At 48.2% G+C, this 14,574-nt stretch overlaps 1 pseudogene; it reads right to left on the reverse strand.

Annotated features, from left to right (window-relative positions):
* Nucleotides 1-4,555: 4,555 nt before the first annotated feature.
* On the reverse strand, nucleotides 4,556-5,507 carry LOC102467887 (cytochrome c oxidase subunit 7B, mitochondrial pseudogene; annotated as a pseudogene).
* Between the last annotated feature and the right edge of the window lie 9,067 nt (nucleotides 5,508-14,574).

Here is a 14,574-nt window from a genome sequence, read left to right on the forward strand (position 1 = left end):
CTTTTTACGTTGACACTGTGGAGACATAGTTCTTTCTTATCATAGACATATAACCTGTGTTTTAATCCTCATCAAAATTTCTCAATAACTGTCAACATTCCTGGGTTGTTTGGTTTTTGGTTTTTTTTTTTTTTTTTTTGAGAGGTTTTTTGCTATAGGGCGTGTGCGCTCGCCAGACAGACAGAGAGACACAGAGACAGAAAGCGAGAAATCACCCCCCAGGGGGATGGTCATGCCGCAATCCCTTCTTCTCCATTCTCCTCTCGGGATCTTGGGCACGCACGCACACGTGCCCGGCGTGAGTTTTAAGCCACCGGGTCCAGGACGCGAACCGCGGTTGACTACGTGGGAGTCCAGCGACATAGCCATTACGCTAACTGCTGGTTCCCAACATTCCTGTTTTGACAGGGAAAAAAATTCCCCCTTCACCTCTCACCACATGTGCAATTTTGAGCAAGTTACTTAATTCCTCTGTGCCTCAGCTTCCTCATCTGTAAAATAGGCATGTTAATAGAACCCACGTCACTGGGTTGTTGAAAGGATCGAATGAACTAATACACACATGCCTAACAAAGTGTACAGTAGATGTGAGAATGTTCAGTGATAGAATTTCTGCAATCTTGTTAAATCTGAATCTGGGACCCTGCGTGTGTACGGAGATGGAAGCTGCTCAACAGAGTCGGAGGGTTCTGGTCCTCCTTCCCTGGTCCTTTCTGGCAGTCTTGCCCTGTGGTGTGGCCTCTGGCTAGTCCAGGTGACTGCTTGGGATGCCTGCTCTCCCTTGGTCTGAACACTTCAGGTCGCTGAGATGTGACTTCCCACCCCTTCACCCTGGGCGAACCAGACAGACGGAGCCTCCTGGTCCTACCCCTCACCAGCCTCCTCAGTCCCTAAGTTCCTGCTTAGCTCTGTCCAGTGTCCCACATGGTCAGTCCATCCTTTCTGTGTGGGGCCTCCCAGGACCTTGGCACACCTCAGCCTTGTACACGGGGCCAGAAAAGGGGCGAGAGAGAGAGAGACAGAAAGCGAGAAATCGTTGATTCCCGCCCCCGCCCCCCCGCCCGCCGGAGTGGGGTGGCCGTGCCGCAGTCTGCTCTCGGGATTCTGGGGCATGCAAGCACACACACCTGGTTTCAAGCTGCCGGATTGGCCATATGGGAGTCCTGCACTTTAACCATTTTTTTTACACCACTGGCAGGGCTCTTACGTTTAATTTTTTATAATAAGTTGTTGGAAAAAACCTTAAAGGCAATTGTTAACAGATGCAACTGTGAACAGATGAAATTATGCTAGCTGCTAGGAAGACACTATTCCTGTCCTTTTTACGTTGACACTGTGGAGACATAGTTCTTTCTTATCATAGACATATAACCTGTGTTTTAATCCTCATCAAAATTTCTCAATAACTGTCAACATTCCTGGGTTGTTTGGTTTTTGGTTTTTTTTTTTTTTTTTGAGAGGTTTTTTGCTATAGGGCGTGTGCGCTCGCCAGACAGACAGAGAGACACAGAGACAGAAAGCGAGAAATCACCCCCCAGGGGGATGGTCATGCCGCAATCCCTTCTTCTCCATTCTCCTCTCGGGATCTTGGGCACGCACGCACACGTGCCCGGCGTGAGTTTTAAGCCACCGGGTCCAGGACGCGAACCGCGGTTGACTACGTGGGAGTCCAGCGACATAGCCATTACGCTAACTGCTGGTTCCCAACATTCCTGTTTTGACAGGGAAAAAAATTCCCCCTTCACCTCTCACCACATGTGCAATTTTGAGCAAGTTACTTAATTCCTCTGTGCCTCAGCTTCCTCATCTGTAAAATAGGCATGTTAATAGAACCCACGTCACTGGGTTGTTGAAAGGATCGAATGAACTAATACACACATGCCTAACAAAGTGTACAGTAGATGTGAGAATGTTCAGTGATAGAATTTCTGCAATCTTGTTAAATCTGAATCTGGGACCCTGCGTGTGTACGGAGATGGAAGCTGCTCAACAGAGTCGGAGGGTTCTGGTCCTCCTTCCCTGGTCCTTTCTGGCAGTCTTGCCCTGTGGTGTGGCCTCTGGCTAGTCCAGGTGACTGCTTGGGATGCCTGCTCTCCCTTGGTCTGAACACTTCAGGTCGCTGAGATGTGACTTCCCACCCCTTCACCCTGGGCGAACCAGACAGACGGAGCCTCCTGGTCCTACCCCTCACCAGCCTCCTCAGTCCCTAAGTTCCTGCTTAGCTCTGTCCAGTGTCCCACATGGTCAGTCCATCCTTTCTGTGTGGGGCCTCCCAGGACCTTGGCACACCTCAGCCTTGTACACGGGGCCAGAAAAGGGGCTTTCTGTGGGGCGGGAGCAGGCCTGGGCTCCTGTATCTGTTGTACCCGCCCCAGGTAAATACCCATCTCTTCTTTCATTCACTCAGGCCTTTCGTCGCTCGCTACTTATTTACTGAACATTACTTGTGCCAGACACTGTCCTAGGTGCTTGGGATACAAGCGAACAAAGTGAACAAGTACCCTTATCCTGAGTTTATGTTCTAGGAGACAAACAAGTAAATACTGGGACCAGCAGGTGGTGTGGTGGTTAAGGCACTGGACTCCCACATGGCTGACCACAGTTCAAGTGCCAGACCTGGCAATGTGCTTTCTCACTCCCCACCTGCCTCCACGCCATCTCCAGTCAAATTAAAATAGTAATAATAATAATAATAGTAATGATAAATAAAGTAATTCTTTAGAAAAAAGTAAATGCCATCGTTAGAGAGTGGAAAGTGCTATGGGAAAAGGGAAGATGCTGATGTTTCTGGAGAAACAGGATGGAGGCAGGATTTTACAGGACAGCAGTCCCCAACTTTTTTGGCACCAGGGATCAGTTTCATGGAAGACAATTTTCCCCTGGCTTGGGGGTAGGGTGCGATGGTTTACGAGAGCACAGAAGCTATCTCTCTTGCATGTGCAGTTCACAATAGGGTCCGTGCTCCTACGAGAATCTCAGGCTGCTACTGATCTGCCAGGAGCGGAGCTCAGGTGATAACGGGAGCAATGGGGAGTGGTTGTAAATACAGAGGAAGTGTCATGTGCTTGCCCGCCACTCACCTGCTATGTGGCCCAGTTCCTAACCGGCCACGGACCAGTACTAGCTCTAGGGTGTGGAGGTGGGCTTCACTGCCCATCTGGAGAGATCTGAACACAGGCTTGAAGGGCAAGGTAGTTAACTGAGCCCATGTCTGTGGAAGAACTTTCTGGGTGCAAGAAACAGCAGAGCAGAGGTCCCACTGTGAGTACGCGCTTGGCACCGTTGAACAGCGAGGAGTCCGTCGTGGCTGAAGTGCAGTGCCTGAGGTGCGGAGTGAGGGACTCGAGGTCTGCGAGGTCTGCGAGGTCTGGAGCTGACCCTGCAGCCACCCATCCACAGGACTCCCACTTTCACTCTGAGTAAATTGGGAGCCCCGGGAAGGCTTTGATCAAGGAGCACCTGACTTGTGCTCAGAAGGGACTGGGGCTGCTGCAGTGAGCATCTAGCAGGAGCAGACCGTCCTCACAGCCTCACAGGATGCTGAAGATCAAAGAGGAGACTGGCTGGGAGACGCTTCGTAACAAAAGGTCCCCAGGGTAGTTACAGTGTTTCTGGGAGGAAGAGACGAGCTGCTCTGCTCGGTCCCACCTAATGGAAGAGCAATTGAGACAGGAAAGGATGACGATGTGCCCAGGTCCTGTGTTCTGCAAGCGATTTAGGATCTGGGCTCCCCCACTCTTCCCCAGAACAAGGCACCGTTGGGCAAGTAATGGCAAGGTCTTTGGAGACATGGTGGCAGCTGCATGGCCGGGCAGGACCAGGTCTCCCCTGCTGGTTCGTCCATTCATCGTATTGAATGAATGTATTAAGTAGCACCGGTGTGTGTCAGGCCCTGCTCTGGCCTGCGGGCTGGGACACAGAAGCACTCAGAGACACCTGGTGAGGGCTGAGCTGGGTCTCTGGTGAGGTCAGGGTGCAATCTCTGCAGGAGAAGGATATTGGTCGGAGACCAGGCTCCCAATGGCAGGGGCTGGGTCATCTGTGGCTGGAGTCAGGCTACAGGTCAGGTTGGAGGCAGGGTGACCAGCCAGGAGGCTGTGTTGAGTGGCACTGCAGAGACCAGGCGTGATGGGGGCTGTAGCCGAGGGAGTGGAGAAGAGAGACGATGGGTGAACAGCCAGGAGGGAAAGCCTGCGTCACTCAGGCTGGACCCTGCGGGGATGGGGCCACGCCACTGCTGAGCTTTCACACTGGGGTGCCGGGAAGGTGATGTCATTCTCGAGAACAGGAAGTCCTCGGCCCATATGGAGCAGTGAAGTGCAGTGATGGAGCGGACTGGAGTGAGGGGGAGAGGGGTGTCAGATGTTGGCCAGAGACAGGCCAGGTCCAGGTCTTGCAGGCCTGGTAGCCCCTTGATATTATTATTTTTTTTGAAGGTTTCGAACATACTTTATTTCTTCAATAATGCCGTATTTTGATGGGTAGATAGTGCTTTTTCTTGGCATCAGTTGTAAGTTGGTTTTGAAACAATTCAGTATTACACCAGCTGGGATGATCACTGATCTCCCTGTTCCTTTGGGGTGACTCTGCCAACAGGGGACAGGTGCCATGCTATTCCAATTTGTGTTGCTGTGTATGTCCATACAGCAACACAGAAAGTGGCTCCTCTAGCTAATACAGCGCTACCATATTTGTCATGAAAATCAGGTGTCCGTTTCTGCTGGCTCAGCCTTGCCATTGTTTGCTGAATGCTTCGAACTTGGAGATGACTCAGTGCGTTTTTGGCCAGGGGCAACACTGTGAAGCTGAAGACAGAATTGCAGCAACTGCGACTCCGGGTTTGTTGCGAATTCGAGGTAGGTCTTGATATTAGTCAGAGAACCGTGGGGAGCCAGCAGAGGGTCCTGGCGGGAGCTGCTGGGGCCGTTTATCCTTACAACCCTGTGTGTTGTTTAGATTAGAGTTTAGGGTGCAGGCACAGGAGCCAGAAGTCTGGTTAGGAGTTGAAGCAGTGTGGAGGTTATGGTGACCTCGGGAGGTGGTGGGTTGGAGAGAAGGAGACAGATTGGATTGCCATTCGAGGGACTCGTGTGGCCGAGGGAGAGGGAAGCAAAGATGGTGCCCAGGTTTGGCGTGTCCAGTGCTCCATGGTGGCCTGCCCTGAGCCTGCGCCAAGAAGAGCACATTCCAGAAGTGGAGCCAGAGTTTCGTTCTGGCCGTGTTCTGTTGTGATATCCACACTGGCGTGCAGACGGTGGTCTAGGACACCAGGCTGAAATGTGAAGAGGGAACATACTCTGCCTTAGCAGCAGCTGGTAGCATTCACAACCATAGGACAGAGGGGCCTCGAGTGGCTCTGGCTGAATCCCACCTCTGCTACCTCCCAGTGCCCTGCGGCCGTCTCCTCTTCTGAACGATGGCAATGACAGTAGACCCGACTTCCTCAGGTGCTTATGAGACCTACTTAGCACGCTTCGCTTAGGTTGCTTAGTAAGTGCTTACTGCATTTTAGCTGCTAACGTCTCATTATGGTTGTTACTTTCCCGGAGGTACAGCTACAGCTTGTCGCCCGGTAAGGTCCACACTTAGGTTTAGCCCTGGCCCTTAGAATTCTGCTCTCTTGGGGGCCAGCAGGTGGTGTGGTGGTTGGGGTGCTAGACTCCCACATGGCCGAAGACGGTTCAAGTCCTGGACCAGGAGGCTTGCTTTCTCACTTTCTCTTTCTCTCTCTGTCTCTCTCTTTCTGGTGAGCACACATGCCCTATAGCAAATTAAATAATAATAAATAAAATGAAATAAATCATTCTTTAAAAAAAAATAAAGAGGACCAGCAGTTAGCATAATGGCTATGTTGCTGAATTCCCATATAGTCGACCACGGTTTGAGTCCCAGACCCGGTGACTTAAACTCCGGGTGCATGTACGTGCGTGCCCAAGATCCCAAGAGGAAAATGGAAGAGAAGGGATTGTGGCGTGGCCATCCCCCCTGGGGGTGATTTCTCACTTTCTGTCTCCCTGTTTCTTTGTCTTTCTGGGAAGCACATGCGCTCTATAGCAAAAACCTCTAAAAATATTTTAAAAATAGGGGAACCAGTAGTTAGCATAATGGCTACGTCGCTGGACTCACACGTAGTCGACCGCGGTTTGCGTCCCGGATCCGGTGGCTTAAAACTCACGCCAGGCATGTGTGCGTGTGTGCCCAAGATCCCGAGAGGAGAATGGAGGAGAAGGGATTGCGGCGTGACCATCCCCCCTGGGAGGTGATTTCTTGCTTTCTGTCTCTATGTCTCTCTCTGTCTATCTGGCAAGCGCACACACCCTATAGCGAAAACCTCTCAAAAAATATATATATATTAAAAATAAAGAATTGTGCCCTCTTCTGCACTCACCTACAGGTTATTTCTGTTGTTTTGCCGTTCTCAAGGCTTATTTCCTTCTAAAGGTAGATTTTTCAAGTTCATCTCATCTCGAACATCTCAATGATTTTCCCAGGGTCGTGGCTTCCTCTTGCAGAGTCCCTGGTTGGTTGCCAGGAAAGCTCGGCTTCGCCAACCACACAACGGGGGTGGGAAAATGTAGCTTCAAGGCCTCCCCTCCCGCCTTCACAGGCCTGTTTGTTTGCTCCAGGCCCTTGCAGTCCCCAGATTTGGAATTCCTCTGGGCTGACTCCGCTGACTGCATATGCTAAGCATCTACTCACAGGGCAGCGTTCTGGCATGAAGAGAAGCCCTGATTCCGGAGCCAGATAGAGCTAAATTCAAATCCAGACTCTTCTACTTATTGCTATGTGGTCTTGATCAAGGTACTCCATAAGCCTTAGTTTCTTTTCTTCCTTCCTTTCTTTCTTTTTTTTTTTTTTTTTTTTTTTTTTGGATATTTTTGCTAAAAAATCTCTGGGTGTGTGGGCTTGCCAGAGACACAGAGGGAGACAGAGAGAGAGAAACCACCCCTAACGAGAGATGGCCACACCACAATCCCTTCCTCCATTCTTCTCTTGGTATTGTGGACACTCATGCACACATGCCTGGCTGAGTTTCAAGCCAGCAGATCCTGGACTCAAACCGTGGTTGACCATGTAGGAGTCCAGTGCCTTAACTACCATGCTACCTGCTGGCCCCAAGCCTCGTTTTCTTTATCTGCAAAATGGGACTAATAATAACCTTGCCTACTTCATAAGGTGGTGTTGAGACTGATTAAGGTAAGCATTATGTATACAAACCACTCAGCATACTGCCTGCCTCAGTAAAAGTCTGGCATCAGCCTAGGGCTATGCTATCTATCTATCATATGGTAGGGCCAGCAGGTGGCGTGGTGGTTAAGATGCTGGACTCTCACATGGTTAACTGCAGTTCGAGTCCCAGACCTGACAGCTTGCTTTCTCTCTCTCTCTGGCAAGCACATGTGCCCTATAGAAAATAATAATAATAAGTGAAAAATAAAATAATAATATGGTAGCTACTTCCCACATGTAGTAGGTGAGCCCCTGAAATCTGGCCACCCCAAAGTGAGACATGTTGTAAGTGTAAAATGCAAAATAGATTTTAACTTAGTACCCAAGAAAACATCTTAATCTGATTTATATTGATTATATATTGAAATGAAAATATTTTGGAAACACTAGGTTAAATAGAATACATTATTAAAACTAATGTCTATCTGGACCTATAGAGCAGTGGATAAGCACTGCTCCTAGGGAACCCAGTCCCTTATGGCTGACCATGGTTCAAATCCTAGTCCCGTCACTTGGAAAAACATGCCGAGTGTGTGTGTATACCCAACATCCTGATGGGATGGGGAAATGCAGGAAAAGGATTGAGGCATGAGCACGTCCTGTCAGAGGGCTGTTTCCTCCTCTGTCACTCATGCACATACCTCTAGCAATAAAAAGATATCTATCTATCTGTCTATCTGTCTGTCTGTCTATCTATCTATCTATCTATCTATATGTAGTGTCACTTTTGTATTTTGTTAATATGGCTACTAGAAAATTCGAGATCAGTGCACGGCTTGCATTGCATTTCTTCTGTGCTCTTTCTAGTGGGTTTTGTCGTCGTTTTCTGGCAGGGAGGAAGAGAGATGGCACTTCAGGTCAGGGACATTGAATTGTACCGACTGCCTCTGTCTCATACATATGGGATCTGAGCTGCAAAGTCTCTTTGGAGTTCATGGAGAGCCAGTCTCTTCTGGAAATATGTGGAAACCAAGGCACATAAAGATGGGATATGCAGAGGGTGGTAGAATGGAGGGAGACAGAATCCAGATCAGAACCCAGGCTTGGTGCAGGAGGCCTCTCCGTGTCAGAACAATGCTGCCACCTGGTGGCTGAGGCAAGCTCCCACAGCAGTGGGGCTCCCTTCAAGGCAGGACTCTGCTACCTTCTACTTCCCAACCCTCTGCAGAGATGCTGGCCCAGGGAGGGTCCTCCCCACCTCCTCATCCTCTTCCTCAACTTCCCTGGTATCTTGGGTGTGCTGAGTCCCAGCATTCTCTTGATGAGAAATGTGATTAAGGGCACAGCTGTGTCTGTGGCTGTAGACAAACGTAGGTTCTAATCCCAGCTCTCCCCCTCTCTAGCTGTGTGCCCTGAATAAGTCACTGAACCTCTCTGACCCCCAGTTTCCCACATGTAAAATGTGGACCACAGCAGTACTTACCTCAAAGCAACCGACTGAGATGATTGCTGTCATGTGAATCACAAATATTTCTAGAACACCAGGTGTGCACTGTTCCAGGCGCTGGGAGACAGCACTGGCCTAAATAGACCAGCCTAGTCATCTCCAAGTCCAGGGGTTCTCCAAGTGCAGTCTCTGGCCCATCAACATCACGCTGGTTGGGCACTTACTAGAAATGCAAATCTCAGGCCTCCTTCCCTGACGTACTAAGTCAGAAACTCTGGAGGTAAGGCCTAGGATCCGAGTGGATGCATGCTCAGATTTGGGGAGCACCAGACTTGGCCGCACCTCTATGTCGGGTGGGGTTGAGGGCTGCGCCCATGGCAGAATGCAGGGATCAATAGCTTGGGAATGACGGCCAGGGGTGAGGGGTGGCTAATTGACCTGCAAAGGCTCGATCAGGCGACCAGTTCCGCAGAGATCTGGAAGCAAGAATCTAGAGAGAGCATGCCTTCTTTAAAAGATACACCCTGGAAATCGTCTGCACAACTCAGCTTACGCCTCCCTGGCCGTAATGCAGACAGATGAATCACACCTAGCTGCCTGGGGAGGCTGGGGACTTCTGTATTTACTCTTTTTTTTTTTTTTCTAATTTCTTTATAATTTTATTTTTCATAAGATAGACCCTTCCCTTCTTCTTTCCCTTTTCTTCTCTTAGCCCCCCTCCCCTAGAGGGCCTGCACTCACCAGAAGAGAGAGAGGGAGGGAGAGAGAAAGCACCTCCCAATGGTGCATGGTCACACCACAATCCCTTCTTCTCTCCAATCTGCCAGGATTTAAGGCACATGCTCACACATGCGCATATGCACCCAGCATGGTGTTCAAGCTGCTAAGGCTGGAATTCCAACCACTCTTGGAGGAGTCCACCCAGCGAGGCCCCAGGATCTGTCTGAGCCCCCCGACCTTTGAGCTCCGCTTCCCATCGGATCAACATGTTGGCAAGACCACTGTTGTGCACCCCCCCACACACACACACACCTTGGAACAAAGCTTGGGTCAATTAGCATGTCAGCAAGGCTGTTTTGCTATTTGCTCCAGAAACTGTGGCAGCCTTACTGGGAAGCGACCCCCCTCTGGCTCCCCAATATACTACTTAAAAGAATTACATAGCTCTCTTATACATCCTGAGTGTACGATAAATTCTTCCAGGATGTCCCCCAACTGCTCCCCTTTGCTCTGATCAGGTACTATTAATTACAATGCTTTATCTCCATGGTCACAATAGAGGGTGGACTGAAGTTCTTTCTAGGCAGAAGTAATCTTGACCTTTGGAAGGCCCTTCAAAATACATTAAGGTAAACTTAATCCTTTCTTTATGTAAAATAGGATTAGACCAAAACTGGCCCAGGACACCTCCGCCCTCTCCAAGTGAAATAGATAAATATATTAGGATTCCTCAAATTAAGTTTTAGATCCCTACAAAACTGTATAAGTATCATTCTTTATTAAGATCCATAAGAACTAATATCTATTCTTGAGATTTTCTTTTCTCAGCACCATTCCCAGTAATCACAAGATGGCTGCTGCGCCGCATCAGCTGATAATCACCTCTGCTTACCAGAACCGCTTTCCCGGAAACTGCATTCCATGGAGACCCATCTACAATTGCGGAACTGCACTAGACCCGCCCTTAATCAAACCCTAAATAGAATCTATGTTCTCTATTGTTAAAAAACTTTATGAGCTGTTAATTGAAACACCAGCCCCTCTCCCTTTACTTGAATGTAACACGTTTTCAATAAAAACACACGATGATTCCTAGCAGTTGTCACCCCTCAGAGAGCGATCTTTGAGGGGTGTCCGGCATAGGACGTGCATGAAAAGGCATCGAGGCCTCTGTCTTCTGTTCACCTTCTCCGCCTTCGTCGAGATAACCCACCCATGCCGAGGCTGGACCCCGGCAGGATCTGGCTCCCTAAGCTCTGCACTTAACAGCTGTACTAAGGGACCAGCCCTGTAGTCTTTGTTCTGATCAGTCGTACATCCAGCTGAAAATGGAAACGCCTGTTTCAACAGAAGGGGAAGAGAGGCGATACCATGGAACCACAGTCTCTGGTGCACTGAGTGAATCTTGTGGTCTTTGGAGGCCTGGTTCGCACTCGTGTGTCTCCAATGATGGAGAGATCACCATCTCATGAAGTCGTCTTTCTCCCTCTTTGAGCAACTCTTTTTTTGAAACTCTTCTTGGGGCCAGTAGGTAGTGTGGTGGTTAAAGCACTGGATTTGCACACGGCCGCCAGCAGTTCGAGTCCCAGACCTGGCAGCTCAGATCATGCCAGGTACATATGCATGCCTCCCCAGAGTCCCAGGAGGAGAATGGAAGAGAAGGGATTACGATGTGGTCATCCCTTCTGGGAGGGGGTAAGTTCTCACTTTCTCTCTCACTATCTCCATCTGTCCCTCTGGCAAGCACATGCACCCTATGGCAAAAACCCAAAATAAAACAAGTAAATAATGAATGAATAAATTAAAGGAAGAAACTCTTCTTTGAGGCTCAAGTCCACCTCTCTAAAACTTCTGGCCCTGGCTAACGCTCACCACCTTAGGACTACACCTACCAGGACAAAACTGGCCCTATTTGAAGTCCCTTATTTGAATACATCTTCTCTTCAGGGCTAAGGTCAATGTAAAGTGCCCCTATAGCCACATCTTGGGAAAGGGTTTCCGATGCGGCACAGAGACTGCGACGGCCTTGACAGTACTCTCTACCTGTCACCACGTGTGTGAACGAATGCAGGCTGGAAGCCAGGGTCAGCTGGCAAGGCAAGGGCTCTGGCCCAGGCAGAACTCGGAGGAAACAATTCCTTCCTGTCCCCTTGGAATCCATTCTGTAATTTCTTATTGATTTTGCAGCTCAGTAATTCTTCCTTCACTGCCTCTAATCTCTGATTTCACCTACTACTGAGTATTTTGATGATCATATGTATTTTCCTGAGAATTTTTCTTATTTCTTTCAAATATACGTGATTACTATTTATAGCCATTGTCTGCTTTTTTCATTCTATTGTGTATTTCCTCTGACATTTGCCATGAAGTTACCTCACATGCTGATTCTCACGTCATCAGAAGCCTTGGCTGGGAGGGTGGTACCAGACCTGTGTGCTCTCTCTGCTGCCTCTCATGCTGGTGGCTTGCTTCCAAGTGTGTTGATTTTTTTCTTGTGGACTCATATTTGGTTTTACCTAATCTAAAGGAAACTAGAAGGCCTTAGTTGTGGGTGGTTTTCTCCAAAGATTTGCTTTTGCTTCTGCCAAGATCTCAGGAACACCCCTACCTGGAGCCGCATTAGCCCAGAAATCTCTATTTCTGGCTTACTATGGATGTCAAGTTTAACTCCCTCAATTTGGGGTTGAGGATTGGGGTTGGGACAGAATGAGACCTGGCTACTCTCAGGCCTCCCCCACCTTCTTTTTATTAATTAATTAATTAGTCTTTTGTTTGTGTGTTTTTGGAGAGGTTTTTGTTACAGGGTGCATATGCTCGCCAGAAAGACAGAGAGAGACAGGGAGACAGAAAGCAAGAAATCATCCCCCAGGGGATGGCCATGCCACAATCCCTTCTCCTCCATTCTCCACTCGGGATTTTGGGCACGCACGCACATGTGCCCAGTGTGAGTTTAAGCTTCCGAGTCTGGGACTCAAATCACGGTCGGCTACATGGGAGTCCAGCGATATAGCCATTATACCAACTGCTGGTCCCCTCATTTATTTATTTTTAAGAATTTTGCCAGAGGTCGGGACCAGCAGTTATTGTAATGGCTATGTTGCTGGACTCCCATGTAGCCGACCGTGATTTGAGTCCCAGACTCGGAAGCTTAAACTCACACTGGGCACATGTGCATGCGTGCCCAAGATCCCCAGAGGAGAATGAAGGAGAAGGGATTATAGCGTGGCCATTCCCCCAGGGGGGGGATTTCTCGCTGTCTCTCTGTCTCTCTCTGTCTGGCGAGCACACATGCCCTATAGCAAAAACCTCTTCAAAAAAAGAGAAAAAAAACTACAAAAAAAAAAAAGAATTTTGCCAGGGGCTGGCAGGTGACATGGTGGTTAAAGCACTTGACTTCCACAGAGCTGACCACAGTTCCAGTCCTGGACCTGGGGAGTGGAATCCTCTCTCTCTTCCCCCTCTCCCACCTGTGTGTGTGTGTGTGTGTGTGTGTCTCCCTAGTCAAATTAAAACAAAATAATAAGAATGATAAATAAATAAAATTTAAAATTCCTTTTAAAAAAAGACTTTTGCCATAGGACACATGTGCTCACTGGGGTCCACTAGAAAGAGACAAAGAGACAGAGACAGAAAAAGAGGGAAAGTGAGAAGTCACTCCTCAGAGGGGATGGCCATGCCGCCCTCCCTTCTCCTCCATTTTCCTCTGGGGATTTTGGAAATGCACCCCTCAGTGATGGAGAGGCTGCTGTGCTCCAAGCTAAACTGCGTCATGACTTGGCTTTCCTTGCAAACTAAACCATGAAAGGAACAGCTGATTGCATCCCTGGTTACCGAGAGACAGGAGGACAAGTTGCAAAGTCCCACCACAGGAAATAAAAGGAATGTGCCCGCGGTCACCAGCATTTCTCCACTGGGATTCCAGCCAGCTGTCCCTCATGCTGCTTGGCCTCAGAACAGAACAGGTGCCAAGTGCAGTGCCTAAACCTTTCATCTGTTTTAATTCTGATGATCCCCCACAAGGCAGCCATCATGGCTGTTCTCACTGGATGGCTGAGAGGTCAAGCCTAGGGTTTAAAGCTGCGGAGCTAGGATTTTCATGTGGGCATGTCTACCATTTGAGGGTCTGTGCACCTCATCCTGCCTGAGAAACCAGACTGGGGGCCAGCAGGTGGCGTGGTGGTTAAGGAACCACATGGCTGACACGGTTCAAATCCTGGATCTGGTAGCTTGCTTTCACATTCTCCCTTTCTCTCTCTCTGGTCAAATTTTTAAAAATAATAATGATAATAAATAATATTTTAAAGAATTATTTATTTAATTTTATTTATTCATTTAACTTATTTTAATTTGACCAGAGACAGACACATGCACATACACGCACAGAGGGAAAACAAGCCACCAGGTCCATGACTCGAACTGTGGTTGGCCATATGGGAGTGTCTAGCACCTTAACCACCACACCACCTGCTGGTCTCTATAAATAAATTTTAATGAGAAATAATCCTAAAAAAAAAAAAAAAAGAAAGATACCATACTAACAGTAGGAAAACACCTCTCATTTGTGTTTTGTTTTTCTTTGGGTTTTTCTTCCCAGTAACTTAATTTGGGGGCCAGAAGGTAGTAAGGGGTTAAGATGGCTGGATCTCACATGGCCAACTGATTGGCTTGAAAGACACTGAGCATGTCAGCATGCATGTCCAAAATCCCAGGAGGAGAATGGAGAAGGGATTACACTCCTGTGGGGGTGATTTCTCACTTTCTTTCTCTCTCTCTCGTCTCTCTCTGGTGAATACATGCACCCTATGGCAAAAACTCAAAACAAAACAAAAATTTCAGATTTACAAAAAATTTGCAGATAATATAGCATTCCTGTATGCCACTAACCACTATTTGCCCTGCTGTTACCATCTTATATTACCATAATCTATTTGTCAAAAATAAGAAACACTGGGGCCGGCAGGTGGCATGGTGGTTAAGAGTGTTGGACTCCCACATTGCCGGCCACGGTTCAGGTCCTGGACCTGGCAGCTTGTTTTCTCATTCTCCATGTCTGGCTCTGTCCCTCTCTGCTCAAATTATAAATAAATAAATAAAGTTAAATAAAATAATTCTAATAATTAAAAAAAATAAGGAACACTGATATAGTCCTATTAGCTGAACTCCAGATTATCTGAATTTCACTAGGTTTTTTTTTTTAAGAGAGATTTTTGTTATAGAGGGATGTGCTTGCCAGAGAG

This window comes from Tupaia chinensis, unplaced genomic scaffold (genome assembly GCF_000334495.1).
Source record: "Tupaia chinensis unplaced genomic scaffold, TupChi_1.0 Scaffold000303_1, whole genome shotgun sequence".
NCBI classification, from domain to species: Eukaryota; Metazoa; Chordata; class Mammalia; order Scandentia; family Tupaiidae; genus Tupaia; species Tupaia belangeri.